The sequence below is a fragment of the Varanus komodoensis genome, unplaced genomic scaffold, assembly GCF_004798865.1.
Source record: "Varanus komodoensis strain SLA01 unplaced genomic scaffold, ASM479886v1 scaffold4, whole genome shotgun sequence".
Classification (NCBI taxonomy): Eukaryota; Metazoa; Chordata; class Lepidosauria; order Squamata; family Varanidae; genus Varanus; species Varanus komodoensis.
Genome location: NW_025335941.1, coordinates 55,693,287 through 55,711,255, shown reverse-complemented (window position 1 = coordinate 55,711,255; position 17,969 = coordinate 55,693,287).

The following is a 17,969-nucleotide window of genomic DNA, read 5'->3' as shown; positions in this document are numbered from 1 at the left end:
GGCCCCATCAGTGAGGGGGTTCAAGGGAAGATTGGACAGCCACATGCTGGGGATTACATGAGCAGAGCCAGCTGGAGCTGGGGGTCAGACTAGATGGCCCAGGAGACCCCTTCTGACTCTCTCTGTTTCTCTGTTTCTATCAGAAACAAGAGTGCAGATAACCAAGAGTCTGGAAGAGCATCGCCACTGCCACCCTTGTCTTTGTGAGAATTGCACCAGGATGAGCGAGTGGAGCAGGGAAGAGGTCCACTGTCCTTGGCTATAAGAAATCTGGTTGCCATGTTCTGCACTTTGTGGACTTGGGGTAGCTGTTTGCAGTTCCTGTGGTTTATCAATGCTCCGGTCCGTAGGAACAGTTTATTTGGCATATTCGTTATTTGACCCTGGCTTGCACATTACTGATAAAAATAATTGATATTATGCTGTAATTATTAATTCTGCCTATTCTGTAACTAACCTGAAATGTTATAATGCTGGCATTTGTTCAGGTTGTCTTATTGTAATGAAGTACTTACTATAATTTCAAGACCTTTTTATTTAACCGATATTTTAAAGTTAATTAATTTTAATGGTGTATTTATTTTTTAAATTCATTTTAACTATGTTATTTTATACCAAGGGTCCTCAAACATTTTCAGTAGGCGGCCAGTTGAAAGGCGGCGGCTACACACACTGGCCGGGGGGGGGGGTGCCTGGGTGTGTGGGCCGGTGAGGCATCGTTAGGTGCGCACAAGGTGGCGTTGGGCGTGCGTGGCGATGACTTGCTCGCTCGGAGATCTCCCAGCGAATTCAAAACCATCTCCGAGCAAGCAAGCCATTGCCTCCTGCGCTCAGCGAGCGCGTACACAGGTGGCGGAAAGAGCATGATGGGCTGGATCTGTCCCACAGGCCGTAGTTTGAGGACCCGTGTTTTTTACTGTCGTGGTATAGCCAATTTATTTCTTTGTTTAGGATTGGTGGGTTTTAATGTTTGTAAACCACCCAGAGAACCCTCTGGGCTATTAGGGTGGTATGTTAATGCAGCAACAACAACAACAACAACAACAACAACAATAATAATAATAATTGCTGGATTAGTATGCCTTCTTTTATTGTCATGAACTGGGGCCAGAGAGCTTTGGCTGCTGGGCAGTAGAGAAATGTAAGAAATGAAATGAATCGAATAATAATTTAATAATAAATAAATAGCTAGCGAGATAGCTGCTGGCCGAATCCATTCCACCAAGCTATCGTGAGGATTAGAGTTACGTCTGGAGGGAACAGGGTTGGTAGACGGTCTCCTGCTCTCTCCTAATGAAAAGATCCTGGTGCATTGATCCTGTGAGCCCTGGCTTCTCTACTCTACCCCAGCTGCTCACTCCCTGGCTGCCTGTTTGCGTGCTCAGCCAAACATGCACTTACCTGGTGACTGCAGGTGGAGCAGAAAAGCTGCCAACTGTTTTAACCTCCTCACAGTGCTCTGCAGTGATGCTAGATTAGGTATTGCACAATGGAGGGAATTTTGCTGGATGTGTCTTCACAAGCCCACAGACAAGGGACTCCAAGGATGGGATGGCCAAATAGTAGTCCCAGTGGGTCCTGCTCGGGCGCTTGGACCTGCAGCACCTGCATGTATAGGCTAAAGGCTGCTGTAGGACTTGCTTTCCTATTTCTCTGCAATTCTCACCGGAGCAAGGCATTTAGTATGCTAGTGGTGGTACACACATGCATTCCTTCTTTGTTATTGCTCACGTTGCCAGTTCAGTCAAGATTCTTTGCAGATTACGCCCTGCATTGTGGTTGTCTAGATTATGAACATTGTCCTTCATTCTAAAAGGTTGAAATGCCTTGGTTACTATCAGTAAAACTTCCAGGCTAAATAAGCTGGGCTGTTTTTTTTTGGGGGGGGGGGTGCCCATTTTGTTTCCAGACCAGTGTTGCATCAAAACATGGACCCCACAAGCCTCTTCAAAATAGAATCTGAATGGCATGGAGAAAAAGATTCAACTCCCTTGTGTTAGAAATTTGGAACCCTAAATGGAGTCTGATCTGCTTGGTTATTCTTGTCAAACATCAGTATGCATTATATACCCTGGTTTAACAGGAATTTAATAACAGCATTTAGCAATCTCAACGGGTTATCAAAAGCACTAGGAACTACTGCTCTGCTTCTTTTGAAGCTCAGGTCAAACATTAATTAATTCCCTAGGAAGAGAGTTACTCTCTCTGTAGTCGTGGTTCCAAACCTGCTATGCTCTTGTGCACACACATAATGCAAATCCAGCAACTGGGGAAAGCATAATAATGGTAAGCGTATGCAAATAGGGCATAATTTAGTCTAGTTGCAATAGATTGCAACACCAAAATGCTGAACCTGTGTTTGCTGTCTGGGCTACATACAAAGATACTGGAATGACCTTGGCTGCTTAGTCATTAAGCAAATTGTGTTCTCTGTTGGGTGAGGCGGAAGCTGAGCTTTGATGGGAAAAATCAGAGTTAAAAGGACAGCGTCAGAAGCAGTACGGAGCCCTTCAAACCACTTTGTCATATGCAGGGATGGGGGTGGGAATGGGGAGGAAGAAGGAATTTGCTCAATTCACATTTTAACACAAGCTTACCTAGTTTTGTACTTTCAAACCGAGACACAGACCTCAACCCAGCTATTCTTTGACATTCACATTTCTTCAAAATTTCTAACGGGAGTTCTCCAATCAAAACATACATACAAAAACCCATATGTTGGGGGGATGTACAGAAAAATGCATGCATGAGTGAAATTAAGGATTAAAAAAGCATTTGAATAGAATTTCTAGCCAAAAGAATGTGTATGGGGCAAAGCTAGATACCAAAATGAATATATTAGGAAAAATGTGTATATGTGTATGCAAATGCATCGAAATGTTTAGGATGAATCGAATTTTAAAGCGGAAAGATGAGAAACCAGATTTGACAGACTGATGCATTGATGCATTGTGCCAGAGCATCTGAGACGTTAATGCAACCCCATTGACTTCTCAGGGAACTCGGGAGCTGTGCCCTCAGTGGCACAGATTTAAGGGGGCCATTGGCAAGGGGCCCTGTGATGGTGGGGCCCTTCCTACACTGGAGTGCTATCAGGCTTATTTAGTGGTGCAACAACAAGACTTGCTCCATGTTGAGCGGGAACCACCATGCCTATCGTTCAGCACACCCCAATACAGCCTCACCATGGTAAAGTGCAGTCATGACTCACATACCCAGAAATCCAGGGCGGGCTGCCAGGGGTAGGGTGGCCAAGTGCCCTATTTTACAGAAGTTAGTCCTCCATTAGAAGGGTTGTCAGAGAACTGTCCTTTATTCAAAGATGTCCTGCATTTGAAGGGCTGTCCTGTCCAATTCTGATTTAATACTACCTGGCCATAGGGATAGTTGCCTATCCAGTGTTAGCACCTGAAAAGCAAACTGAGCAGACCAACAAACATGTCACTTGGTGGCAGCTTCCTACAGTTGCATTTCTACTGAACGTATATATTTCTGAATTTGCACATATGCATGCAACTTAGCACATGCAAATGTCATGGAATTCACCACCCTCTTTTGACTTTCCTTTTTCTTGGTGATTTTTTATTTTCATTTATTTATTTTTCAATTTATATCCTGCCTTTTTCCTACAAAGGGCTCAAGGCAGCTTACATCCTCCTCCTCCTCCATCTTATCCCCACAACAACAGCCCTGTGAGGTAGGTTGGGCTGAGGGTCTTTGGCCCAAAGTCACCCAGTGGGCTCCATGGACGAGCGGGGACTCGAACCCGGATCGCCTGAGTCCCAATCCCATGCTCTTCACCACCACACCACACTGGCTCTCATTTTTTATCTTTCCTTTTCTTTTTTGGTGATTCTTAAGTGGTTTCCTTATCAGACCACAATGGTTTATTTAAGCCACAGTGGGTTATGGTACATGTAGGGCAGTTTTTGAATAGCCCTGGCTTGTTGTATCATCAGAACCTGGCGAGGATAGATTGTTGCTGTAATTCATAAACCACCCAGAACTCAGGGGCTGCTTTAGGGTTGTGGGTAGTTTGCTAACTATACCAAGAACTCACTTTTGCTGAATTCAGACATCACAACAAGCCACGGTCGCAAACTGTGTTTTCAAAATGGCTGGCTGCCCACAATGCAGACCACTATGGCTTAAATTAACTACAGTGGACTGTTTGATTGTGTGAACCAGCTCAGTGTCTGTGAGCCTTGATGGAACACTATAGATGCTAGGTTTGTTGTTGAACTTGCTTCTCTGCATGTCTGCTCAGATATATGTTCCATTGAATTAAATGGGACATTATGCCCAGGGAAATGTGCATAGGAAAGCAGGGGAAGGAAGGAAGGAAGGAAGGAAGGAAGGAAGGAAGGAAGGAGGGAGGGAGGGAGGGAAGGAGGGAGGGAGGGAAGGAAGGGAAGGAAGGGGTGAAAGAATGGTGCTATCTGACTAAATACAGACTTTGCCCCAGCTTTTGAGTTGTGCCTTTGGCTTCAGGATATCTTGCCATTCTTGCAGACAGAAGGCAAGGCAAGATGGATCCTTGTCACCTGATTGACATAGTCCAGGCTATAGCCAATCAAAAAATCCTGGATATTTCTGGAGCCCATTCTGAATTTTTCAACTTTGCTTAAAAATGCTTTGGACCTTTTATCATGGAATCATGTTTTGCTTTGCTTGTCTGAGAAAAGTTTCTAAGAAATCTCACGCATCACCATCTTATCTCATAGCCGCTGCCCCCGTCCAGTCCACCCCAGTGATTACTTCCAAGGAAAATGACCTAGTAAAGGACATCCAGTGCATCCAACCACTTGGAAGAGAGAGGACATTTCATAATGCACAAAGTCAAGTGTTCTTGTGGTTGCTGGTGAGGGCAGAGTGGGTGGGATGGAACTGAAATGGACTCAGAGGGGCCGCAGTGTTTGCCTTTAACAATCCCAGCCAGTGAGCAAATTAATTCCTAATGCTTACAAAGGATTTGTGCAAGTCAAATTGTATGCACAAATGCTGAAAATGCCACTTCTTTGTCCAGTAGTTAGTGGAAACTTGTTCTTCATGGTTAGCAAAACAGGGCCTTGCTATACAGATCAAGCTTCTGATAACCAGACTATAATGAACATGCAGCACGAAGAGCTAAAAATATAAACGAAGAAGAAAAGAAGAATGCAATCAAATGGCCAGTGCAGCAGTGCATAAATCAATCTGTCTGTGTTAGCACGGCCAATTCCCCTTAATTTTGTTACATGGGTAAAGTCGGCAGTAAAATTAACCTTGAGGTGTAATAGACATCTGGTCACTTTCAGAATAGATCTTGCAGGTTGGCCTACATGAATATAAGTATGACTCTAAAACAAAGCATATTACTGGCTGCTGCAAGTTGCAGGACTTTATTTTTCTGTCCTACACTCATAGGATTCCATCCTTAGTGGATTAAATTCATGTATTAAATTATTATTTTGCATACTGTATTTCCAACACTTCAAGATGTAGCTGGGCACTCACTGCGATATTTCAAGATGTGTGAAATTGCCGACAGACTTTCAACATGGCTTTGGCACCAGTAGCAAGATAAAGCATGTTATATTAGACAGTTTACCTCAAGAGGATAAAATATTTGAATCTGGCATAAGAATCTGATATTATTTAACACTTCTATTTGATGTATATCTTAGCATCCATCAAATATTGACCTTCCTGCAGTATATACATCTGTAAAATGAAGAAGCAAGGAAAAAGAGGAAGAATACAACCACTCAGAGAGCTTCAGCCATTGGGCGGTATAAAAATGAAATAAATGAATAAAATGACTAGAACTGCCCTATCTGGTCTGTGTGTATAGGATTGCAGAATAAAGGGATTAAAATACAACCCTAAACGTTGTGGAGCATGAAAGTCAGGAAGGTGGTAAGAGCTTTAGAAGTCAAGGCAGCAAAGGTGACTCAGGAAGAGAAAAGAAGATCATACATTTCACCATGGAGATGATACACAAAGATATAATTCATGCTGACCATAGAAAAACCCCCAAAGTTGCAGTCTAGGAATCTTTATTAGGGCCAAGAAAGATGGTCACAAGGACATATGCTTTCAAGTTTTCTGGCACTGTTATCAGATTGGATGGTACACAGAACAAAATGGAAAATGGGAAGAATAATGTGTTATAATGCCATCTGCAATATATTTGCCTTGATGAAGTACAGACAGAGTTCTCCAGACAGAACTGAGTTAGTCTTATTAACTGAGCTTGCAGGAGAAACCACCCATCATATGTTACAAACCATGGTAGGGGTTTGTGTCATCTGAACTCAGATTTTTCTGGCACAGCTGCTTTTTGAAGGTACACGTATGTGCATGCCAAAAATCATCCATTGCCCTGTCCAAGCCCCACAGAGTCTGGACAGCTAACTGCCAAACTCCTGTCCCCCAGAAAAGTGGCAGAGTGGAGGAGGACTTTTGCACTTTCCCAAGCAGCTAGAGTCTTGGGGAAAAGTTCAAAAGATGCATCACTCTCAGGACATCAGGGCAAAAAAGCAAAAAGATGAGATCATCACACTAGGGAACCAGTATAAACTTCACCACCCTCTTTCCTGGGCAAAGATCAAAAGAAAGCCTTAGTGTTCCCATTGTCCATTGCAAGTGTGTGCGTGTGCGTGTGAGGATCTCAAAGGGGACGGCATCAGTTTCCCTTTAAAAGGACAGAGAAGACTCTTGACCCCCTTGATATTTATTTATTTATTTATTTATTTACTGATTTATATCCTGCCTTTTTCCTACAAAGGGCTCAAGGCAGCTTACATCCTCCTCCTCCTCCATCTTATCCCCACAACAACAACAACCCTGTGAGGTAGGCTGGGCTGAGAGTCTGTGACTGGCCCAAAGTCACCCAGTTGGCTGAGTGGGGACTAGAACCCAGATCGTCTGAGTCTCCGTCCCGTGCTCTTAACCACTACACCACACTGGCTCTCTGATATGTTGCTGCTATGTAAAAAGAAACCTCTATTCTCCTCTCCCCATTCCATCGCCACCGTCACAAAGCTGGCTCACACCATTTTAAACTCCTATCTTGGTTTACAGTCCTTGCACAAAGCTCTTCTTCTGGAATGCTACAAACACGCATTCAATGGAAGCACTGAAGCTTTCTTTTTACATAGAAGGGGAAAGAGAACCTACTCAGTCTGCTCTTGGCTGTGGGCCAGTGAACCTCCTTTCTGGCAGCCATGTTAGTTGGGAGAGTGAAGAGGAAGCTCCGAGACACAGGGGACCTGTTGGCTCTTTGATTCTTGATTAAGGAACTCCACACACGGCACTTTCCACTGGGATGGGAATGGGGATAAGACACTCATGCCCAGCCTGGAGAACAGGTTCAGCAGGAGGGGGTGCAGAGCAATGGACGGCAGACGTGGGGGGGGCGAAGGCATGATGCCTGGAGACCTCCTGTCATGGGCTGCGCCCCTTGTGTGGATGCAAAATCCTACTATGCTCCCTGAGAAAAACAGGCTTGGGTTGGAGTGAGGGCTGCAAAACAACAGGCAGCAAGACTGCTTCTTAGGTATCCCAGTCATGCTAGAGAAGCAGAATTTGCCTTCCATGGGTACCTGCCGTCAGCACGGCAGCTGCCAAGCAAGCGTGTGTGTGTAATGGCACATTCCGCTTGCGAGAAGGCCCTTAGGAGGCAACCCCGTGTGTACCTTTACGTCTGGAGGCGAGTGGCTTGTGGCCCTTCGGATGTTTTTGCGCTACAGCTCCCACCACCCTCACCTTTGGCTACTCTGGCTAGGGCTGATGGGAACTGCAGTCCAACAACAGCTAGAGGGACATAATTTCCCATTCCTGGTTTGGGTAGTAGGGACCAGATGCCGCCATTCGGAGACTTAACATGGAGAGATTTTGGGGAAGAAGATGGACCCTGACGAAAAAAGCGGGTGCTCCAATTATGGTCAGGGACACAATTAAGAAATGCTTAGACTTTATATTTTCCAGAATGTTAAAATAGCTGCTGCTTCCTCTTCCTCTTGCCTTTACATCTGTAGTTGTATTGCATCCAATTAGCAAGTTTGTCCATCATGCAAGGCCAGTTTTGTATACACAACTCACAGTGCACTTGAAAGCCTTTGTGGCTCCCCCCGCCCCCCCAATGATCACGAGTTCCTGGCCATTGCATTCTAGAATAAAATGGCAGTAGAGAAAGCTAATTTACTGCTCTGTCCATTAGCTCTGAAGGACTGAAAGGACTGGCAGGACACAACTCTGCTGCAGGAAATTCACAGCAAGCCTTCCAGGAAAGGAGGAGTACCTCCATCACGTCATTCAGCTTCCCCAGGGAAAATTTCCATCCAGAAGGCTTTCGTTCTGCATTGTACTGTCTACACCACCAAAAAAAATATGCAGTCATTCCACTCTTTTCCTCCTTAACGGAGTTTCCCCATTACACAAAAGAGTCAGAAGAATCACAACCTGGGAAAACACAGGTGGAGGTCAAAAGGACCACAAGATCTGGATCACCTGTGAAAAACAAATGAATGGGCCATGGTGAATCACCATTTGGAAAAGCCACTGTGCTGAGGAATGTTCCATCATCCAAGCAATTCACAGTTGCAGTCCAGAGCAATACAGCTTCAGGACAGGAGCTAGACATGAGGCAAAACCTCCCTGTTGATGGATCCTAAATTTCTATCATTCCTATCCCTGGGGTGCCTTTCTTTCTGGTGTTCTTTATATGTCACCCAAGCCATTTTAGGCATATGCCTGAAAAAAATATCCCTGTCTCTCATCTATCTCAATCCTGGCTCTTGTTCCACGCTCACAGATATCTAACAGTTCAGAGCATATGCAAGGTTTCATCACTCCAATCTTTTCTTTTCAAAGATCATCTGTTATTTGTCAATACGTGCTTCACATCCATGAAAAGGGCCTTTGCAACTGCAGCTCTTCTTTGATTCATTTTGGTTAGGAGGATTATAATGTGAAATATTTGATTTAATTTAATAGATTTCATTCTATTAAGCCAACGAAAGCAAATTATTGAATTTGTTTATAATCTCCAAGGATTGTTATGTTCATTGTATTTTAAATTGCTGTGAACTGCCCAGAGAACCATGTGGCTATTGTGAAGGTCTATAAAAGCTAGAAGTAAATAAATAAATTAACAAATAATCTCATTAATTCATTGCATTTAATAGAGCAACTTCAATACATTTAAATGCATTAGAAACATAGAAACAGAGCGAGTCAGAAGGAGTCTCCCGGGCCATCTAGTCTGACCCCCGGCTCCTGCCGGCTGTGCTCATGACTTGCCCACCATGTGTGTGTCCAGCCTATCTTTGAACACCCTCAGTGATGGGGCCTCAATGACCTCTTGTGGAAGCCCATTCCACGCCCTCGGGGTCCTCACTGTCAGGAAGTGCTTCCTGGCATCCAAATGGAACCTTGGCTCCCTGAGCTTTGCTCCGTTGGAGCGCGTCCTGCCTTCTTCTGCAGGGGAGAACAGGTCTCTACCCACCTCCATGTGGCATCCCCTCACATACCTGTATTAAATTAAGGTTGGGATGATACCTAGTGGAATCCATCCCTCTAACATTTATGGACTTTCTCTTATGCTCAGTGCAGTCTTGAAAAGCAAATGCTCTTGGAACAAAGGATGCACAAGTAGGAACCTTCTTCTGCATCAAGCACAGCAACCCAGACAGATCCTGTGCATGGTGCGGAAGAGGGATGCGGCTTGCAGAATACGTGTGGCTCAGTTCCTGGAGAGTCCCCTGAAAACGCTGTGTGTGCTCACCAGGAATTTGAACTCAGGGCCATGACAAACTGGACCAGAGTCTGGGGAGCTGAGCCCAGGTAACCTGAAGGATTCTCACCTGCAAAACATCTTCCCCACACATCCCAACATTAAATAGATCCCGCCTTGTGCTTCACAAATTGATATTCCATCTCTCTGGAACTTTAAGTTTGTTTCCAGGGCTGATGTCAGGGTAGAACAGTTTGGGCACTTGCTAAGGGCCCATGGCCCAGAATGGGCCCACTGACAAGACCACCCCCCTTGGAAATCCCCCTTCCCTTCACCATTCCAACCTGATGGCTCAGCTGCCCCTTGTTCAAGCCTGGTCAAGGATGGTGGTTAAGGAGGAGCAGTGGATGCCGCTGATGATGTCCTCTCTCATTTCTGCCCATAAAGTGAGCAAGCAGCAGCCAGGGGGAGAGCGAGGCTGAGGAGCAGGAGCAGCTGGTGACCAGGCTGGCAAGGTGGCAGGCTTTCTGGGGGAGGAGGCTCATGAGGGTGTCTTGCATAGGGCCCTCCTGAAGTCAAACTAGCAGAGACGGTCTCAAGGGCACCAGCAACAGGAGCCCCCTTCCCCTTCTGAGAGGGAGCAAGCCTTTCGCCACCCCAGAATTACAGGGCGAACAGCAGGTGCCCCTCAACAAGCTCCCCAGCTCTAGGCAAGCCAGCGGCAGCACAGAGGCAGCGGAGGAGAAGCTGGCAAGAGCAGCTGGGGACCACCCAGTGAGAAGAGGGTCCTACTGCCAGAAGGGGCGCCTTGAGGTTGGCTTTTCCAAGGCCCCACAGCAACCTAGTGCTGGCCATACACAATAACATGTGTAACAGTTGGCCATCAGGAAACATTGCAGCATTTTCTTTCTGAGGATGCCAGAGAACTTCAGATAGATGCACCGCTGTGTATCGCCCTGTTGTGTTCACGGATAAAAGTTTAAGGGTGCATTTTCACCCCTTTGCAGTTGTGTATTTTTATGGGTAAAGCCAAGAGTCTTCGTTCATGAGTGAGGAACTAAAAGGCTATCTTGGATTAATTAAACCAAACACAAGGATTTAATTTACTGTACTAATGCCATTAATGCCCAGCAATCAGTTCACACTCTTTGCTTACCAGTTCAGCTTCTGAAATCTAGTCGCATCCATGTGCAGACAGATATATTATTAATATTTTCTTTATCTACAGAGAAGAAGAATCATCTATGCTTTTCACTTAAAACATTGCCTTGACCATCCATCCATTGGCTCTCTGGTTATCCACATAGCCCACATCTGTAAAATAAATTTCAGAGTGACTGGCCATATAATCTGGTAAGTGTATATTACACTGAGAAGTAGTGATTTTAATCAGCCTCTACACTGTTTTAGAATATGTGAGTTTTGCATGTTGATAAGCAGAAGCATTCCTGACCATGAAGCCTGGCACTCTGCTCTGCTTTAGAGATGTGCACGATTCAAAATTCTACAAGTGCTGAAATGCTAGACAATCAGAGCCTTGCAGTACACAGGCATCTGTGCTGGTTTTCTGTCTAAAATAAAATTTAAAAAGAAGTGAATGGGAATACTCAGAAGGAAGCAGTTCAAGTAGCTCACGAATCTTTCATTAGAGTGTGTATCAGACATACCCTCTTATTTTATTTATTTGTCTGTTTAGTATACTTATCTCCTGCCTTCTTTCCTTTCAAGGAATTCAAGGCAGCTTACATAATTCTACTCTGCCTCTCAATCTTATCCTCACAACAACAACCCTGTGAGGTAGGTTGGGCTGAGAGCCTGTGACTGGCCCAGAGTTAGGCTCATGGCTGGTGGGACTAGAACCCAGATCTGCTGGGTCCCAGGCCTGCACTTGTAACCATTATACTACATGGGCTCTTATTTAAGAAGATTGTATAGCAGCATCCAGCATATTTCTATGGTTTACAAATGTCTGGATAAGGTTTATAGCTTTAAATGTGCCATTAAATACAGCATAATAGATTGCAGAACTTGTTTTTTTCCCCTTTTCTTTTTGTAGCAGTGTCCTGTACATGCTTCAGAGAACTGCACTGTCAGCAAAATATACGCTGGGCATGTATCCATGTTTTCCTTACTTTTAAAAGAGTCATTGACCTTACAAAGGCCTGTATCGACGCTGCAGTATTTAGTGAAACTTCTTTCATCATGCAGAAAAAACAGGGCTGTACATCTCTCTGCAGTCATCAGAATACTGATTGTGTATTTTATGAATGTTCAGCAATTGGCTTTAATTAAAAAGTGCATGAGATGGAATAAACTAGCCAAGCAGGCTATGGTAAGAGTAACACAACACAGAAGGAGAGAACAAATACTTGTGAGCTGCAAATATCCAGTTCATCTTCCCAACACACACACACACACACACTAGTCTTTCCCCAGTATTTTTGTGTGGTAGCACAGTTACAAGTTGTACCCAGTCAACCTAGAGAAACTGTGCTGGATGGACATTAAAGTTCTGACTACTCCAGCACTAGATAAGAACAGGTGGAGCATGTTAAGAGTGTGATCCTGTCCCTGTCAGAGTGGCACAGCTGTTGCATCTCTCCAGTGCTGCATCTCTCATGTATCTAGGCAGCTCTTTTAAACCATCTATGTTGAGGCAGGCAAAGGGAGGGAAGGAGGCTGGGGTTCCAATTCCAGCCTGCTGAACTCTGTTGTCATAGCTTCCTCCCCTCTCTATATCCTGGACACACCACTTTCCCCCCCTCTGAGGTCCACTTGCAACCTGGGGCGGGGGGCAGGGTGCTATCATGGAGTGTGAGCATGGAGGTCCTCCAACCTGGAAGCTCAAACTGCAAAAAATCATGTGGTTTCTCAGGCAGAGTCAGGAGACTGTAGGACTGCTCCTTGAGAGGAACAGAAGGTCTTCCAAGCATGCTGGTATGCTTCTGCCTACTCCTGCTGCTTTCTGTGTTAGTGACAAAGTTGGAAAGCTGGGCTATTCTTAGGATGCTGCATTTGTCTTCAAGCAACTAAAACCATCCCAAAGGAAAAGAAATGCAAGAAAGCAAAATGGCTGTCTGAGGAAGCTTTACAAATAGCTGAGGAAAGAAGGGAAGCGAAAGGCAAGGGAGAAAGAGAAAGATACACCCAGTTGAATGCAGAATTCCAGAGAATAGCTAGAAGAGATAAGAAGGCCTTCTTAAATGAACAGTGCAAAGAAATAGAAGAAAACAATAGAATAGGGAGGACCAGAGATCTCTTCAAGAAAATTGGAGATATGAAGGGAACGTTTCATGCAAAGATGGACATGATAAAGGACCAAAATGGCAGGGACCTAACAGAGGCAGAAGAGATTAAGAAGAGGTGGCAAGATTACACAGAAGAACTATACAAGAAAGAGCTTAATGTCCCAGATAACCACAATGGGGTGGCCACTAACCTCGAGCCAGACATCCTGGAATGTGAAGTCAAATGGGCCTTAGGAAGTCTGAGCAACAACAAAGCTAGTGGAGGCGACAGTATTCCAGCTGAGCTATTCAAAATCTTAAAAGACAATGCAGTAAAAGTGCTACACTCAATATGCCAACAAATTTGGAAAACTCAACAGTGGCCACAGGATCTGAAAAGGTCAGTTTACATTCCGATCCCAAAGAAGGGCAATACCAAAGAATGTTCAAACTACCGCACCATTGCACTCATTTCACATGCTAGCAAAGTGATGTTCAAAATCCTACAAGCTAGGTTCCAGCAGTATGTGGACTGAGAACTACCAGAAGTACAGGCAGGATTTCGAAGAGGGAGAGGAACTAGAGATCAAATTGCCAACATACGCTGGATCATGGAGAAAGGTAGGGAGTTCCAGAAAAACATCTACTTCTGCTTCATTGACTATGCTAAACCCTTTGATTGTGTGGATCACAACAAATTGTGGCAAGTTCTTAAAGAGATCGGAGTACCAGACCATCTTATTTGTCTCTTGAGAAACCTATATGCGGGTCAAGAAGCAACAGTGAGAACTGGATACGGAACTACTGATTGGTTCAAAATTGAGAAAGGAGTTCGGCAAGGCTGTATATTGTCGTCCTGCCTATATAACTTATATGCAGAGCACATCATGAGAAAGGTGGGGCTAGATGAATCACCAGTTGGAATTAAGATTGCTGGGAGAAATATCAACAACCTCAGATATGCAGATGGTACCACTCTAATGGCAGAAATAGACGGGGAAGAAATGGAGGTAGTGACAGATTTTATTTTCATGGGCTCTAAGATCACCACAGACGGGGACTGCAGCCAAGAAATTAAAAGACGCTTGCTCCTGGGGAGGAAAGCTATGGCAAATCTAGGCAGCATACTAAAAAGCGGAGACATCACCCTGCCAACAAAAGTGTGTATAGTCAAGGCTATGGTTTTCCCAGTTGCAATGTATGGCTGTGAAAGCTGGACCATAAGGAAGGCTAAGCGCCGAAGGATTGAGGCCTTTGAATTGTGGTTCTGGAGAAGACTCCTGCAACTCCCTTGGACTACAAGGAAATCAAACCAGTCAGTCCTAGAGAAGATCAACCCTGACTGCTCTTTAGAAGGCCAGATCCTGAAGATGAAACTCAAATACTTTGGCCACCTAGTGAGAAGGAAGGACTCCCTGGAGAAGAGCCTAATGCTGGGAACAATAGATGGCAAAAGAAGAAGGGGATGGCAGAGAATGAGGTGGCTGAATGGAGTCACTGGAGCAGTGGGTGTGAGCTTAAGTAGACTCCAGGGGATGGTGAAGGACAGGAAGGCCTGGAGGAATGTTGTCCATGGGGTCGTGATGGGTCAGACATGACTTTGCAACTAGCAAGCAACCAGCAACCTTACGGCCCGGGATACCAGAGACAAAATAGAACCATCACAACTAGCAGCCATTGATAGCCTTATTTTCCATCTGATTATTCACAGGATATTGGCCTTGATAGGCCTTTGATTTGATCCTGAAATGTTCTTCAAAATAAGGGCTATGCTGCATCAGACCAATGTTCTTCTGGTCAGGGGAAGAAGGTCCATCTGAGTGCATCAGGACAACTCCTGCACAAAAATAAATGAAGAAGCAAACTTGGAACTGGCACTGCCCAAAAGTGTCAATGCGAAGGTGCAAATGAAGAGTGTAATCCTGTCTATGTTTGGAGGGGAAAAGGGCCAGCATTTCCTGGCATGGTGGCTGGGACATGCCAGCAGTTGTGTACATTTCCCCGCTTCTAAACATGCACAGAATTTCACAGTGAAAATGTCAAGTAACAAAAAATAGGGAAAAAAACACTGAAGGAACAAGCATGCGCTTCACTGAGCTTAGGTAATAAAACATGGTTTGATTTTTTCTCCTTCCAGTGGAGCCTAAATTCCCAAAGATTTACGCAGCCCTCCATATTAACAAGCAGAAAAAGTTTTAACTTTCCTTCCTCCCTCCCTCCCTTCTTTGAGTTTGTTTTTATGTTGAAAAATGACATATTGATTCAATAGGCACAGAATAATAAGGCTGATTGTCTACAGTGCATTCTTTACCCTTGGGCTATGAGTCATTATAGGGTTATGAAATATGTTTAGCCCTGTTCTCAGTCACTACTGATGCTGTGGCTGAAATGTAAAGTTTGTACTGGTGCAATGGATATTCATCCTTTCTCTTGCATTCATTTTCAGTGGAGACACGTCAAAACCAAGATTCCCTTGTGCTCCATCCTATATGCCCATGTTGGGCCAGTCAGGCTGGGTTGTAACCTGTAACCTTGGGCAGTGTATCATTACAGTTCATGTCTGTGGGTGTCCACCCATTTACCTGTTGTACAGAAAGCTGGTGTATGAAATGAAACAGGACTAGATTTTGGGGGAAAGTGACTGAACCCTCTCCAGGCATTCTTCCTCCCATGTTGAACAAATGTGTGGGGAATGAAGTGCACCATCCTAGCCCTCTACACATGGAAGGGGACTATCACAGAGAACACAGGACTCTGTGGAGGCTATCCACATGATTAAGAACCCTGGAAAATATTTATTTTCCCCTTCAGTCTTACACAAAATCTCTTCTGCATGATGAGTGAGATATTTTGAACAGCACTTTTTCTGGGTCCTCGTTCTAACAAATTAGCAACAACAAGACCAGGGCATTCCACTGTTCCTGGTGGCACTGTTTATTGATAGCATTAATAGTATTGATTGCACAAATTACACATGCCATAGTTGCTAGCAGTAGGTATGCACTGGTAGCACAATTTGTTAGCCCCAATGAAAAGCCACTTTCCATCTCAGATCCTACACCTGGTGACCTTTTCTATTGGAGATCCTTAAAACCTGGCATACCAATCCCAGTTCCCTGTTACAGAATCAAATATTCATTATTTTATTGCTATCTCTCACCCATGAAGAAAATGATGCATTTTCACCCCTAGAGGACAAGTATACGATCCTTACACGAATGATTGTTGTGATCTGTCAATGACTTCCATTCCTGCTATTTTCTTTCCTTATTCAGTTTCTAAAGTGTCTGGATGCCTTTAAAGCTGACGTGTGAAAACAGCTGTGTTGCTTTGATCATCCTTCACACAGCAGTGATGCTGCCCTCATTAACCCAAAGGGGCTCTCATCTTTTCAGGCCTACTCTATAATGATCTGTGAAAAATTGGAAGCTCTCTTTCCTCCCAAAAAGGTACGTTTTGAAGAGTGGTTTTCCTTTAGAGCAAGGAACTCCCCAAACCTGGAGTTCTGCAGACGGGATGGATCACAATGCCCATCACCTCTCACCAGTGTAGCCTGGGGATGATGGGAGTTTAATCCAACACATTTGGAGGGTGCCAGGTTGACACTTTATAAGAAAAAGGGACAGTTTCATGGGAGATTGTAGACCAGAAATTTGAAGAAAGCTGAGACTCAGAAGGACAGATCATCAGGTGTAAGGAAGTTTCATTGACAGTTAAGGCCGAGATGATTCACAGCATGGCATTCCTGATCACTGTGTGTGGGTGTGCAAGCTTGACAGTGAAGAAAGCCAAAATTTCGTTTTTCTAAAAGTAACCCTTCCCTGGTGCAGACCCCTAATCCTAATATAGGGGTAAACTTCCATTGAAAGAGGGCAAATTTGAAAAAGCCTTCCCTGAGTAGATTTTTCAGGAGAGCTCATCATTTCAGCACATTCTAAACACATGCCAACAATCAAAATGATGCCAACACACCTCGTTTTTCCAACTCTAACCCGATCCTGCTGCACACTCCTAACTGTAATATAGGACTAATACTCCATTGTAAGAGGGCGATTTTGAAAAACCCTTCCTTGAGTATCTTTTCCTGCAAAGCAAAACATTTCTGCCCATTCTAAACACATTCCAACCATCAAACTCATGCCAGGACACCTCGTTTTTCTAATCCTAACCCTACCCTGGTGCATTATCTGAACCCTAATATAGGACGAATGTTCCATTGAAAGAGGGTAATTTTGAAAAAGCCTTCCTTGAGCAGATATTTCTTTAGAGCTCATCATTTCCCCTATTTCTAAACACACTGTAACCATCAAAATCATGCCAGGTCACCTCCTTTTTCTAACCCTAACCCTACCCGGGTGCATAACCCTAACTCTAATATAGGGGTAAATTTCTATTGAAAACAGGACGAATTTGAAAAAGCCTTCCTTGAGTAGCTTTTTCTGGATAGCTCAACATTTCTGCCCATTCTAAACAGATTCCAACCAGCAAAACCATGCCAGCACACCTCGTTTTTCTAACCCAAACCTTACGCTGGTGAACGCCCCAGACCCCAGTATAAGGGTAAAGGTCCATTGAAAAGAGGTCAATTTTGAAAGAGTCTTCCTTGAGTAGCTTTTTCTGCACAGCTCAACATATCTGCCTGTTCTAAACAGAATCCAACCATCAAAATCATGCCAGGACACCTCCTTTTTGTAATCCTAACCCTACTCTGCTACACACTCCTATCCCTTCTATAGGGTAAATTTTCCATTGAAAGAGGGCAATTTTGAATAAGCCTTCCTTAAGTTGCTTTTTCTGCACAGCTCATCATTTCTGCCCATTCTAAAGACATTCCAAACATCAAAATCATGCCAGGACACCTCTTTTTTCGAACCCTAATGCTACTCTGGTGCATAAACCTAACCCTAATATAGGGTGAATGTTCCATTGAAAGAGGGTAATTCTGAAAAACCCTTCATTGAGTAGGTTTTTCTGCACAGCTCATCACTTCTGCCCATTCTAAACACATTCCAAACATCAAAATC